Here is a 14,029-nt window from a genome sequence, read left to right on the forward strand (position 1 = left end):
TGGACTAACTTACAGGTGCCTGCTGCTTCTCGGCAAAAACTTAAGCCTTTGACCTTCTCACGTTCACTGCTGCAGCCCACTTTTAAGGTCTACATCATAGTCAATTTTCCCTTTTAAAATCGATTTGACTCATTCTTGGATTTCTCCACTCTGAAATTGATACTAATCTTCCCCTTGCACCTACCCCTCCACTTCAGCCATTCTCATGGAAGTTACCAATGGCTGTTGTTTTGCCAAACCCACAGATGACTCAAACCATTATGAACAAGGTAACATTTGACTCAGCTCACCTGTCCCCTGTTGCAATAACATCTTCCAGTGACTTCTAGGAGACCCACAGCAATGGTTTTTCACTAGCCCAGCAGATGGCTTTCTGAGATCACTTAATATCAATTCCTTAAACATTTCCAAGTTCCAAAAGTCTCCCCTCTATCTAGAGTACAGCACCTTCCACTGGAAATTCCATTCAATCCTGGCATTAAATATTTTGTTGGGGCTTGGAATTTCAAATGTGTTTCTCTGACACAAATCCCTCCCCTGAACCGCAGATCTTCATATCCTGTATTGTCACTTCTCATTTATAGAATCTTCACTTTGATGACTAAGCATCTGGCTTAATTCACCAAAATGCTACCTCCTGTGTAAACCTGAAACTTGAACCCCTAGTTCATCTGAGGGACAGCAGTTTCAGTCACACCACTGTGAAAGAACACTGAGTTGTCCTTGAATGGTCCCTTTATCTCACTCCTCACCTTCAACCCATCACCAAGTTCTATTGGCTCTACCTTGGAGGACTGTCCAGAGCTTGGCTACCCTATTTACTGCCACCACCCTTGGAATCATGATGACACTCTTGGTTTATCTTAGTTGTGTTCATTAATGGTTTTCTTGCTTCTCTGAACTGGATGATCAGAACACATTGAAGACTTCTGAAATGGCATTGGCTCAAAAACTTATATAAACTTTCAATAAAGATTAAAATCTTCCCAAGTGTCTCAACTGGAGGTTGTCTTCCCCTTGCAGCTTCCACTCTCACTCTTCCTTGGCTATCCTTTTGCTCCATATCATTACATAAATTATGTGTTTATTTGCACACACAAACACACACACACCCACACACACACACACACACACACACACACACACACACACATACACATACACACACAAACACACACACACACAAATACACACACACACACACACACACACACACACACATACACACATACACACACAAACACATACATACACATACATACACACACACACACACACACACACACACACACACACACACACACACGAATATGCATACATTCAATGAGGGCAGGACTATTTGCCCTTTTGATTTTTCAGTTCATCAGAAAAGAAAACCCAAAACAGTGTTTGGAATGCATTTGGAGTTCAGTAAATGTGTGTGCAATTAATAAATAGATGGCTGAACTTTTGTTTAAAGAACTAGATACATTTGCATGCTTGACATTCCTGGTCATATACTAAGTTTTTAGTAGCTCATCTTAAGTAAAATTTGTATTGTCTGAAACAAAAATAATACTATTGTAAATTGCTTCATCTTTCTATTTTTAAAGATTTATTTACTTATACTTAACTACATATATGTTGCATGTACACATATGCACATACGTGCAAGTGCCCTCAGAGACCCAAAGACATTGTGTCCCCTGAAACTGGAATTACAGGAGGTTGTGCACCACCCCCACATAAATGGGGAGGAACTGGTCCTTTCAAGAGCAGTGCACACTCTTACCAATGAACCATCTCTCTAGTACCTCACCTTAGTTCATACAACAAACTGTATTTTATCACAGTAAATGAGTCAAACATCCAATTTTCTCCCAGAGAGGACAACAAAACCAGAGCATGGGAGTGACCAGAACTGAGTTTTCTGAGTGGCCCTAAGAATTATAAATCTATTCTTAACACTTCCTAGTCTTCAGAATGCCTCAGTCCTTACAGCCTACCAGAGATTCTAATCTCTGATATTCTTTCTCCTTGAAGGTTTTCTAAGTAATCGTTAATATTCCTCCAATTGAGTGAGCCCATATTTTCAGCTCACTGGGCAAGAGGACAGTAACATTATCGTTAACAGAGCCAACTAATACTTACCAAGCATTTGTGCCAAGCACACAAATGTCATTTAACGTTTACAAAATACCTAAAAGGAGGAAACACCATCAACCTGATTTTACAGAAAAGGAACTTAGTGCTTAGGCAAGGTCAAATAACTTGTCCTATCATCCTAGAAAATGGCCAACATTTCTCTGTCAGTCTTTATATCTGTCAGCTGATATAAGTCTTACTACAGAGATTAATTTTCAGGACATTTGCCAGAAGGTCCTCATTTATTCACATGTAGGTTGGGACTGGGAATGTGTGTTTCTAACAAAGCACCCAGGCAATTATTTTATAATTCTCAAAGGACTACTCTAATTATTTAGTCCGGCATTTTGTTCATTTCAAGTAGAAGGGGGTTGGGGAAAGACCTAATCATAGAAAAATAAGTTCTACTTTGTCCATCAAGATAAAAACTCTTGCCAACCTTTCCATGCTACAGAATAGATACCCATAAATATGTCTGTGTGTGTGTGTGTGTGTGTGTGTGTGTGTGTGTGTGTGTGTGTGTGTGTGTGTTTTGCTAGGTTTGGTTTTATTACTTTTGCATATTAGCAGCAGTAAGCTAGTTCTTTGGACACATTCCACTCTCCCTTGATGGACTTTTAATGTGATAATCAAAATTAAAGTTGAAAGGAATAAAAACGGTTGTAAACCAGTGTTCTTACAGGAGTTTGTTTGCTTTCCCTTCTCTGAGTGGGCAGCTTATACTTTCCCATGAGGCACCACCCAGAAAGGACATGCATGATCATGAGCAACCCAGAGAGTGGAGGCTGGAAATCTGTGGCCATCTTGCCAAATATGTTCCTCTCTGTGGAGACATTGCAAAAGACATAGGCAGCTGAAAGAACACAGAGTATCGATTATGTAAAGATACAACTATATAAAACATAATTAAACAAATGATTCAGTTAATAAATGACCAAAGAAATTCAACAAATCACAGTCCACCATTTAGGTAAGTCGAAGCAGGAAGGAAGTAGAGCAGGAACTTAGAGGCAGGAACTGAAACAGAGGTCACATTCCCTCCCAATATTAAAAAATATTCAATAATTTTTAGTCATCAGGAAAGTGAAAATCACAAAAACACCAGATTTTCATCTCACCTCAGTAAGAATGGATATTTTCAAGAAATATCCATCTCTTGAACAATAGCAACAAATGTTGGAGACAATACAGGGAAAGTGAATTCATATACATAACTACTGGGAATGTAAATTTATGTGGCCACTGTGAAAAATCAGTGTGGAGGCTCTTCAAAAGCCTAAAAATAGAGGTTTTATAGGACTCAGCAACACTTCCAGGTATTACAAGAAAGACTCTGAGTCAATGTACCACGGTGATACCTACGTATCCAGAGTTACTGTGGCACAGTTCACAGTAGCCAAGATGTGAAATTAGGCAAGATGACCATCAACCAATGAACAGATAAAGACAATGTGGCAACAATGGAGTTTATTCAAAATTATGTAATTTGTAGAGAAATAGATGGGATTTGGGATCATCAAATTTTAAAAAATAAACCAGACTCAGAAAGACAAATATCACAGTTTTTGTTTCCTGTCATATGCCAAACTTGTATTTTAAAAGTATAGACCATGTCCTAGCTGTGATAAAACTCTGACCAAAATCAGTTTAGGGGAGGAAAAAAATTATTTGACTAACACATCCAGATCACAGTCTATCAGTGAGAGAGGTTAAGACAGAAATGAAAGCAGGGCATCAACCAGGAGGCAGGAATTGAAACAGAGGCCATGGAGTACTTGCCCAGGAGTGGCACCATAGTGGTTAGTCCTTTCCTCATCAATAATTCACCAAAAGAGTTCCCTACAGACTTTTCTGCAGATCAGTCTGATGGAGGCTACTTTTAAATCTCTGTGACAAAACACCATGACAAAGGCAACTTATAAAACGTGTTTAATTGGAATTAAGGTTTCAGATGGTTAGAATCCATAATGGTGGAGCAAAGATGTGGTGACAGGAAGGGCTGAGAAACTCACATCTTGATCCTCAAGCAAGAAGCAGAGAAGGAATACTGGGGTTCATTCAAGTCTTTTAAAACCACAAAACCCAACCCAGTGACACATCCCCTCTGACAGTACTAATCCTTCCCATGAGGTCATGATCCTTCCAGCATGGGAACAAACTGCTGGTGGTGAGAAGTCAACTGAACCAGAGGCAGTGAAATCAGACTAATGGTCCCAACCAAGACCCTAGAAACATAACAAGCTCAGTTATTGACCCATCATGGATAGTCCATGTACCAACTTGGTCTAGACCACTCATGGGCTCATAAATCAATGAGAAATGTCAAATGATTATGACTGGAAGTTAAGATTTATGGTGATTTCTTACATAGCAAAATAGAACTGATTGACATGAGGAGAGGATGAAATATAACACTATGTAAATACTTATATCAAAAATAGACGACAACTTTAAAAGTGAAGTGATCTTCCTACGTGGAGGTGACTTGAACTCTGTTAGCTGTGCTAGCCAGTGGGTGCTGATGAGAGACCATGTCCCAGGGTCTAAGTACTCTCAGCACTAAGGCTCAGACTTCTGCAGTCCCCAGTTTTTCTATGTAAATGAGGAACATCCGAGCAGATGTTTGTTTAGTTCGTGCCAAGACCTCTTCTTAATTTGCTACATCAGATGAGATGCAAACAATGAAAGACAGAGAAAGCCATCATCAGTACCTCTCTTCCCATTTCTCCTCAGATACTCAACTTACCCTGAATCCTGGACATCTCACAGAAGTTCTTTTTCAGAGATGGTGAATATATTTTCTAATGAGCAGGAGTATCCTGGAGGTATTTGCCCTCCACAGGCCAGTAGCATAAAAGCAGCCACCCCACTTGGCCAGAAGTCCATAGTACTTATTCACATGTAATCAGCGCTTTAGATAGGCCACAGTGTTATTGTGTTGTGTCTCAACACACATGTTCTTACTAACAAGAATGTCCTTTCCAATATGTGGTTATGCAGAGAAATTGTCCTATGCATGACTATGAGCTAATAGATGCGTATCTTGCCAAGTTAACTCGTGAATTTCATTATGATGCTCTTGCCTTGCCTTTGTTAAATTTAATGTCTGGGTATTCCAAAGTCTTTCACAGGGGATCCATATGTTCTTTGAAAACAGCCACACACAGACTTTTTTTATGACTTCACTCTTTATAGTTAATGTTTTTTCATAGCTATGAAATTAATTACAAAAGACCATTGTCTCTCTCTTGCTTTCTCTCCCTCTTTCTCTCCCTCCCTTTTTCTCTCCCTCCCTCTTTCTGACTGTAGGAAAACCTAAATTATAATTTCTATTCCAATACATTGTACTTTCTAAATAAAGTTTCACACCCAAGAATATGTTTGTCTTAAGTAAAATGGTTTTAAGGAAAAAAAAACTTTAAAAAAATAGTAAGTAACATCTGTCATCACTTGAAGTACAGAACAACATCTGTTTCCCTTCACACTAGATTCTACCTCCTAAAATTTGGAGAACTATGTGTCTTCACACAAATACAATATATCTTCATCAAATAACAATGTATTAGGGGATTTTTGGATGTAGCATACATAAATATATTTGTAAAATTGAGACTGCAAATAATTAAGCACTGGAAACAACATTTAATGTCTCTAAAGAATATCTTTGCTTTGGAATCCAATGCAATTCACCTACAAACTTTGTGTAAGGTAGAGACCTAGCAGGACAGGGTGTGAGCCTTTCATAAGGCATATTGATTTGTGTTAGATGGTTCACCTACTCTGAGGTAAGATATACAAGGGTCTTCAACAATTCTTCAGTACTTCTGACCTTTCTTAAACTATTTTTAGAAATTCATGGGAAAGTGGAAGTTCAAATGGCCGCACTGACCTCCTATTCATGAATAATTAATTCCTACAGCCTGTCAAGCAGTCGATCCCAGGGATAGAACATATCATGCAGGAACAGGACTCTACTTCCTGGAATAACAGGATGGGAACTGAGAGAGAAATACTCAAACATCTAGAGTACTGGACTGAAAGCTTTGAAAGGTTCAAAGGCATTAGAACCCAGCCCTATTATTAGAGGTTCTGCCAAACCCACCCTTTTCAAACCTAAACTCTTCAGGGAAGGAGCAATCTTTATCTGCCTCCATGGTACTGCCCCACTGCCCTTCCAACCTCCTGCACCTTGGTCTTTATCCTCTGTTACTTTCTTGTGACTTTGCTTCCTGACACACTTGTGTCCTTGCCAGGGCATAGTCCTGCTTCATGCAAAAGGCCTAGAACATGTCCTCCTGCCTCATGCCCTTGTCTCCTTCAATCCTTACTTCAAAAATAATGTTCTCAATGAGATGTCTCCTACCCTCACTCCAGTTTGGAGCTTCAAAAGTCTCCCTCATGAAAACCATCTCCAGCATCAGGTTGTCTTGTATACTTAGCACTTACCATCTAGCATACCATCTTCCATGTTTGTTTTGTTTAATGCTTGGCTTTCCACAAAATGAGAGCTTCATGAGTCCCATTTCTGTCATCCCTGCCATTTCCGCAGAGCAGGTAGCCCTGCCTAACACTTATGGATGAACATGGTGAATGAAAAACTGATACCAGAGGGGTTCACTAGCTACAGAACATCTTAGGAAAGAGTAGCAAAGCAGAACTAGACATGGTGATGACTAGTCTTAAGTCAACTTGAACCAGCTAGAGTGCTCTTAAAGAAGGGAAACTCAATCGAGAAAATGTCTCCATAAAATCCATCTGCAAGGCATTTTCTTAGTGGCTGATGGGGGAGGATGCAGCTCATTGTGGGTGAGGGCATCCTTGGGCTGGTGGTGCCTGACTCTATAAGAAAGCAGGCTGAGCAAGCCATGATGAGCAAACAAGTAAGCAGCACCCCTCCATAGCTACTACATCAGTTCCTGCCTTTAGGTTCCTACCCTGTTTGAACTCCTCCCCTGACTTCCCTCAGTTACCTGGAAGTAACAGCTGAAATAAACCCTCTCCTCCCAAGTTGCTTTTGATTATGGTGTTTCATCATAGCAATGGTAACCTTAACCAGGCAGACACTAATTTGTATCCTCTGTGTACAACTCAAGAAACATGGCAGCACAATGTGAAAGACTCGTGAGAATAATGGAGCCAACCTAAAACCTAAGCCTACTTATCTCTGAAGACCTTGACTACTCCAAACCAGATCTTCTCTTAATATCAGATCAAGCATCAATCAGTTTTATGGGTAAGAAATGATATGCAAGTAACTAAAGGAATAGGTTGAAGGTAAAAGATGGAGAGATGCTAAGATCACCTTTTGAGGCTGGGGATGTATCTCAGTGTTAGGTGGGAGCATTTGTCTAATATACCACAAGGGCCCTTGATCACTAACTCTGTCAACAGTTTGACTCAAATAAAACACAAAACTCTACCTTTTAGGAGTTTTTTTTTCAAATAGTTATACCCATAGAATTGTATTCAGTGTTAGCTCTTCTAATACCAAACTTTCAGAATGCTGTTTAGTGTGCCCACAGCCTTTCAAACATATGGTCAGGACATTAAAAATGTGTGCTATTAGTATCGGTCTATCTGAATTCCATCTCTCATTTGGTCTTAAGCTTTCTGAATGTTATTCTGAATCTATAAAGAGTAGTATAACAAGGAGTTTGCAACCCCATAAGAAGAAAAACAATATCAACCAATCAAACCCTCTTCCCAGAGCTCCAAGGGACTAAACCACCAACCAATGAGTACACATGGAGGTAGCCATGGCTCCAGCCGCATATGTAGCAGAGGATGACACTTCCTGGCATCAATAGGAGAAGTCCTTGGATCTATAAAGGCTCATTTCCCCAGTGAAGGGGGATGCCAGGGTGTTGAGGTGGGTGGGAAGGAGAGCATCCTCATAGAAGCAGGAGGAGGGGGTATGGGAGAGGGAGGAACATGGAAAGGGGATAACATTTGAAATGCAAATACATAAGATATCCAATAAAAAGATACTTTTGCATATTGATTGCATGTAGGTGTGGGGTGTAGCACACATATGAGGAGTGGGTTTATGTGTGGAGTGGGGTGCAAGAGGGGTAGTGTGTGTGTGTGTGTGTGTGTGTGTGAGTGTGTGTGTGTGTAACTTGGCTTGGTTTCAATGTGAGAGAAATGCCAATCTTAAAAGACTTCAAGCTCTCTTTGAACAAATCTGATCACTCTAAAAAATATGTAAATTAAAAAGCAACCAACAAAGCAAAACAAACCTCTTAGGGAGAACTACACAAAAAGAAGCAAGAAGGAGAAAGGAAGCAACGTTAAAAGATGATCTAAAGATAGTCCTAAAATTCTTATAATTTTTAACACTGCCTTACCTGCTAACATGATTGGTTGCTCAAAGAAATGATACTTCTACAAATCCAATGTCTTAGAAGACAAAGAGTTTAGCCTCCCTCTTTCACATTAAATCTGTAATGAAAAGCATAAATTGGAGAATTTCATCACCAAATTCTTTATGTGGGTCCCTAACAGTCTGATAAGCAGGGATCATAAAGTCACAGAGAGGAGACCGACCATGACCATGCCAGGGGCTATCTTACCTTCTCATAGGCTACCATCTGTGTGAAAGTTAAGTTTCATCACACTGAGGAAAAGTCAGGTGGGGGGCATCCCAAAGACTTGTAATCAAAGCAGTCTCTAATGTTTTCATTTGTCAAACAATTGGTTTATATGTCTTTGAGCTTAGACTTTTATCAAACTCAAAAAAAAAAGACTCCCCAGAGCCTGAGAACACCACTACATAAGCACATAGTGTCTAGGAGAGGGAGTGATTTCATGCTCACCAAGATTCTAATGAAATTATTGTAAAAGTTAGCAACTAGTAAGAAAGGAAATTTGGATTATAATGTGTGTAAAAGAGAACAATTCCTGTGATATTAGCAAAGGGAAATATCCCCTTGTTGTTTGTTCCAAGAATGTAATGTGCATTCAATTTGTAAAATCTTCATACTTTCCCCAGTTGTTTAAACACTGCTTAGAGCATGTCTCAGAAAGGCCTATCTCCTCTTAAATGCACTTCAGTGAAAGAAACACAAGCCTTCAGAGTTTTTGCTAAGACGGGTGTTTATATGTACCTGTAGGACACTCATAAAAGCTAGGAGAAATCTGAAATTTACCAGATTTGATGATTCCAAAAATTAGAAAATCTAGGCACACAAAATAAGCTCTAAATACATGTTATAGTTTGATTACCTAATCACCCCAAAATTCATATCTCAAACTGTCTCCAACCCCCCATGGGAATGATGTTAGGTGACAGAACTTTCTGAGTAACAATATTCTTTTGACATCTTACTAAAAGTATCTCCCAGTCATGATAATTACAATAAGATCGCAGAGATTCACAAAGGTGAACACTAAACAGAAAAAAAGGAAGAGAAGGAAAAGGAGGAAGAGAAGGAAGGAGAGTTGTCATCTGGATTCTATTCTACAGTTAATGCAGTTACCACAAAGTCGAAAGTCTTTAAGGTTAAGACATTAACTTGGGACAATTTGCTTTAAGGTTAAGAATTTAATCTGAGGCAAGGAAGTACTTGCACAATACACAGGACACAGTTTTGCGACAGTTATTGTCATGAAACTCAAAAGCAAGTTGTCTGTTATAGAAAATCCCTGAACACAGAGGTCACCAATGCCTCAATTAGAGAATGTAGGAGCACAGCGAATCATCGAACAGCCCTGAATTTGTCTTTTATGGACTTAACCCATATGTGTGTGAATTGCAGTATATTTAGAGAAAATCTATAAACTGGGAGATCAGAAGCCGGTTGGTTGCCGTCAATTGGTGCATTTAGAATCTTTTTTAAAAATGTATTTATTTATTTATTCACTCTAAGTCCAGCTCACTGCCCCCTCCCATTCACCCCCAGTCATAATCCTTCCTCCATCCTCTCTCCCCTTCTCCTCTGAGCTGGTGGGGCCCCCCTGAGTATTCTCCCACCCGGGCACATCAAGTCTCTACAGGGCTAGGCACATCCTCTCCCACCGAGGCCAGACAAGGCAGCCCATTTAGAATCCTTTTTAAAATATAAGTAAAAGATTAAAAACAGAAAAGAAAATTCACTAAATCACAGTCTCTGGGAAGGTCTCCTCTAGCCTTAGTACCTTAAAATGTCATTATATTAAGTCATTTTTTGGAAGAGAAAGTCATTTACCACTCACGGCAGAAAATGGTTTGAAAACCAGCAATGGAACAGTTGAAACATTATAATATTTGTTAAAGAAATTTTAGTTTTACAGTTATTTTCTTAAAATTATCTCATATTAAGATTCAGATAAATGGAGAAATATCCCTCCCCCATTTTAAGGGTTGAAACAGAAACCCATCTTACAGGTATACCTGACTAAAAGAATCCGATGGTATCCACTTTAAAAAGAATTAGAATGAAATAAACTTGTCTTTAATGAAACTTCAGTTAGGCTGTAGAGGAGAGAGGTAGAATCAATACTCTGAAGGTATCATCCCGGAGCAACTGCATGGAAAGACACAGAAACACAATCAGAAGAGTCCCAGCTATGCTGCATTTTCCAGACGGCAGCGCCGTTCTCAGACCGTGAATGAGCAGCCCTCGCTGAGCGGCTTTAAGACATTGACTTGAGACCCCATATGAGAAACAATGCCAACCAACCAGAGCTTCCAGGGACTAAGCCACTACCCAAAGACTATACATGGACTGACCCTGGGCTCCAACCTCATAGGTAGCAATGAATATCCTAGTAAGGGCACCAGTGGAAGGAGAAGCCCTTGGTCCTGCCAAGACTGAACCCCCAGTGAACAGGATTGTTGGGGGAGGGCGGCGGTAATGGGGAAGGATGGAGAAGGGAACACCCATATAGAAGGGGAGGAGGAGGGGCTAGGGGGACTTTGGCCTGGAAACTGGGAAAGGGAATAACAATTGAAATGTAAATAAGAAATACCCAAGTTAATAAAGATGGAGAAAAAAAAATTGATAGAGGAAACACCTTTTCTCTGCCGAAATTGGCCAAATTGCATCTATGAAAGAAAAGTAAACACTGGCTTACTGCTTTCATTTTATTATATGTATATCCCTTATTATAGTTAATGAAATTTAAGAATCCCATTATAAATATAGTTATATCTACATATTATAATTATATAATTTCATTCTATTTTATACAAATTTATATATAACAAAGTTTATATACATTCTGTAATATACTATTGTATACTGTGTATTGTAAATTTAAATTATATAGTTATACAACAATATATATTAATGGGGAGAGAGAGGCCAGGAGAAATCTGTTTTTTCTCACTCCTGTATAGTACTCTAAGGTATATTGTTATGTTTGCACAAAATTTCATTTATTGTATATGTAATTTATATGATACATATATATTGATTAAATAATATGTAATAGAAATATACAATAAAGTTGTATAAGTTTATATACAAGCTACATTTATAAATATAGTATATATGTAAAACATTTTAAGTATATAAGTATAAGGAAGTACTGTTTTAAACTATCGATATGGGACAGTTTGTTACAAAGCAATAGATGAGTGGAATATAAATTGTATTTCTAACCACAGAAAAATTCAAACTTCATGTTGAAACAGCAAAATGTGAACGAAGACTTCAAATTTCTGGGTCACACACCCAAAATGACTGCTTATTGTATATTCAGTGGCTTTATACATACTGACTACACACATATGCTATGCGTAAATGTAAGCTCTTATTTCTTAAGCTTATTATTTTATTTCCGTGTTTGCGTATGAGTCTTTTGTCTGCACGCATGCCTGTGTACCAGCACACTCAGGGCCTACAGGGACCAGAAGAAAGCACTGTATCCTCTGTATCCGTGGAGACTAGAGTTGCAGATAGTTGTGAGCTATCTATCATGTAGGCCCTACGAATCAATCCTAAATCTTCTGGAAGAGCAGCCAGTGCCCTTACACGGAGCTGTCCCTCCAGCCTCCAATATACGGATAAGAAAAAAGAAAAACAGAAATTCTGATACTGTCGCCAAGTTTCCAAACGATTAGCCTGCTCATCCGACTTTGAAAGCGTCTGGCATCGGTTTCGGTGTTGCTTACGTTATGGCCCTGAAGCCCTAACTGATTAGACAGCCTGTTCATCGGGAACAGATTGAAAGGTCTGAGGGTGAAGGAAGCATGTCATGTCATTTTTTAAAAATAAAAATATAATAATTGATTTAGCAAGCGGCAGATATTTAGAATAGAAGACCTCTACTCTGGTGTCACCTATGCAAGGAATATGTTACAAGTACCAGTGAAAAGATTGCAGTTTAAGCATCACTCCATCAGTAAGTCCACGGATCCCAGGAACTATCTATAGCTGGAGATATAGATAGTTCCGGTCATTCTTTGAAGTCGTGACTAGGAGACAGTGATGTGCAGTGGTCAAGGCCACCAGGTTAAGATGCTGTATCTTGGTGGTTAGCTCTGAAATGAGCTCTTTGCTCTTCTATTGTCTTTGCTTATTTTCCTGATGCTATAATATGATATTGCGACAAAGGCAATTTAGCGAGAAAGGGTTGGCCTTGACTCACAGTTCCAGGTTACAATCAATCATGAAAGGGACGTTTCACATTTAGGAACCTCGGTGAGCTGGTCACAGCCTCAGTAGTCAAGGAATAGTGTCAAATGTGTGATCACCTCACTTACTCCGCGTTATATAGAGTTCAGTGTTCCCCATTCAGTGGATCATCAGGTCCACAGTTAAGATGTGCTGTCCCACGTCCCACTTCAGTTAGCATAATCCAGATGATTCCCCATAAGTATACCCAGAGGCCTATCTCCATGGTGATTCTAGATCTGATCAAGTTCAGAACTAATGCCCTGCCTTCAGAATTGAATGATAAATGAAGGCTGTGAGAACTGATTCCTCAGAGCATAGTGGACTAAGTGAAGGCACTAGAAATAAAAGAGTCGTAATTGTTCAAGGAGTAAAGAATGCTCTGTGGGGGAAAGAGAGGTCGAGAGAATTCTCCTGTTCTTTCTCACTCCTGCTTAATATTCTAAGGTACGTCACTCCCTCCAAAACATGCAGAAAGTCTTTTCTTGCTGTTTGTGCGAGGCCTGTTGAACTGCTGTTTGAGACTTCTATGATATCCTAAGGTGCAGAAACTAGCATGCTAACACGCCGTGTCATAATGAATTGCATCTGCTTTTTAACTCGACGTTCTGTGCTGGTTTCCAGCAAGGAAACCATTAGAAGCACAGTCACTGCTTCAGGGTCTGCTTTCTGGAGGATCCAGGCCAAGGGACATACATTCCACATGACCAAACACCTATAAAACAGAGGTTCTCGGCAGAGCTGTATTCTAGAAATATTTTGTAAAAATTACAACTGGATTTATCTCCTCCAAGACTGTTAAATAATAATTGGTAAGCGTCGTGGCTTGAAACTTATGTATTCCCTTAGGCACAATTTTAAAAATGCATCAGTTAAGATGAATACCACGAGAGAATTAGGCCCACATGTCCAATCCCTCTCCTGCACTCCAAGGAACATGACACCTACTAGATGACAAAGAATTCTACTGATGCTGTGTTGAGGAAAGTTGCTGTATCATTTGCATAGTTCCAGGGACCCCAACCTGACTGTGGCTGTCAAGGCTATAAAGAAAAGGACCGTAAAGCTGGAATGGGGTAGTCTAGGCTCACTGATGGAGAAACCACAGCACCCCAGCTCAGTGTGTTTATTATATCAATCTTGACAGAGAAACAGATTTAGTGCACATTGCTGGAATAAGGAAGCAGGTTATTACATAATACAGATAATGAGGCGGCGGAGTTTGTGCTGTACAGTTGGATCAAAGGAGACACAGTTAGCTAATCTTGGTAGAAACAGCCTCTGCTGGGGAGCAGTCTTAAGGCTGT

Source organism: Rattus rattus, chromosome 8 (assembly GCF_011064425.1).
Source record: "Rattus rattus isolate New Zealand chromosome 8, Rrattus_CSIRO_v1, whole genome shotgun sequence".
NCBI lineage: Eukaryota > Metazoa > Chordata > Mammalia > Rodentia > Muridae > Rattus > Rattus rattus.